A 2131-nucleotide genomic window follows, 5' to 3' on the forward strand; every position below is an offset into this window, starting at 1 on the left:
AAGGAAGTCCCTCCTCCTCCCCCTAAAAAAAAAAGAAGAAATACCACATTTCCCTATCCCCGCCCTCCGGGGGGCAGGTTTTATCAATTGGTCGCCGGAGACCTCGATCAAAAAACGGCTACAGGCATGTGAGGGTGCGGGGTTGGGACATTTGGAGTTGCCCCATTAAAACGACCTGTTGTGATACTGCTACATGCAGACAAGGGAAGTAACTAAGTACAATTAGTCAAGTGCTGTACTCAAGCATTTAAAAAGGGAAATAATGTAATTGTACTGCACTACATTTATTAAACAGCTACTATATTACCAAAATGCATCTTAAAAAAATCTATATTTTTGACATAAAGTAAATCAGAACGTTGTTTGTCTGCAACAGTAAAATGCTACTTGATGAAACAATGTTATCTAGACATATAATATATAATTATATACACACATAAAGGCATTTGCACTTTGATTACTTTTACTCTTAAACTTTAAGTTTAAGAGTATTTTCCTGATAATACGTTTGTTCTTTTACTTAAGATTTTGAAAGCAGGAGTTTTACATGTAATGAAGTATTTTGACAATAATGTATTGGTACTTTTATTCAAGTAAAGCATCTGAATACTTCTTCCACCTCTGATAACATGCTAAGAAACTGCACAATCTGCACATAAACAGGGTTGGGAGGGTTAGTGTAACAATGTAAGGCATTACAATAATTAGTAACCTAGTCAAAAGTGTAATCAGTAACCTTATCTGAATTTCAGAACATAAAAGTAATGTCACCTGATTACATTCAATTACTTTTGGATGACGTCAATATGAAATGCAATGCAAATAAATACAAGAGAAAATAAGTTTGTTTTGCTCATAAACGTGTGAGTTTTGTTCTTTTCAGTCTTATTTAAAAATAAAGACATATAGACACATAGTGTATTTTGACCTTTTTACCGAGTATATATTGCAGTTGTGTACATAGTTCTTATCATACATACATTGGTATTACTACAGTTAACATAAGACATTGCCAGTTACAATATGCAATATTTGGCCATGTACACAATGAAAAGAAAATAACATTATGCTTTAAAGAAAATAAATACATCTTAGCAGTAGTGTGACAAAACCTAGTCTTATAAATACTACAGTTTCTACAGTCATAACATGTTTGTGCTACTTTGAAAAGTGTTTCCTATCAATTTTAAGGAATAATCAAGGTTTGAATCGTGCAATACAAAAATACAAAAATTCAATCTATTGGAAAAAACATATACTCTAATTGCATACATTTACCAAAAAAATATGAATTTACAGTAAAAAATCCCCCAACTTAATTACACTTATTGCATCAACTGACTAGCTTAGAATAAAAATAACAGCAAGAAGTAGTAACCACTTAATAACTAGGATTTTCTACAGAAATAGTCGTTTGAATGCTTTTAAAGTAATTGCATATTTCAAATGTGATCATACAATATGTTTGAGCAAGATCTTAATGAGGAATAAATTACGTTCACATTAAATGAGGTAGAAAGATATATTACTTTCATTTTGGAGAAAACAGCACCACAGTTTTACTACTGATCGAAACAATATCCTTTGATATTTGTTCTGTTCCATTTTTGTTCTGCTTGGTTTTCATGTTTTTGTTTGTTCAACCGCAACGACACCAAACAAGTAAAAAGTGTGTTAACAAACAAATTGACTTGGAAAGAGCATCTGCAAACAGAACAGAAAAACCAACTCATGAGCAAACTAATTATACGCCTCATTACTTTGACTACGTATTTAAGACATCCCATTAATGTCCCTATTCTCAGATACATTTGGAAAAAAATTATCAGAAAGTAATGACTTCTTAAATGACTATTTCTGTATGTCATAATTGTAAATGTTGCATAAGAGGACACCAGATAATGCAGCTCGTAACATTTTAGGAATGAGAGAGAAGAAGGTAAAAAGAGAAACTGCTTTTATAAGTAAAACAGAGAGGATTAAAGGGGCCCTATTATGCTAATTTCCAGGTATATATATATATATTTGTATTTTGTGCGTGATTGGTTAGCTGGCCGTCTCTGTTGTGATTGGTCAACCACTTAGAGATGTCCCGCCCCTTAGCCACCTACAATGTGTTGGAGCGCTAGCC

This window comes from Trematomus bernacchii, unplaced genomic scaffold, assembly GCF_902827165.1.
Source record: "Trematomus bernacchii unplaced genomic scaffold, fTreBer1.1, whole genome shotgun sequence".
NCBI lineage: Eukaryota > Metazoa > Chordata > Actinopteri > Perciformes > Nototheniidae > Trematomus > Trematomus bernacchii.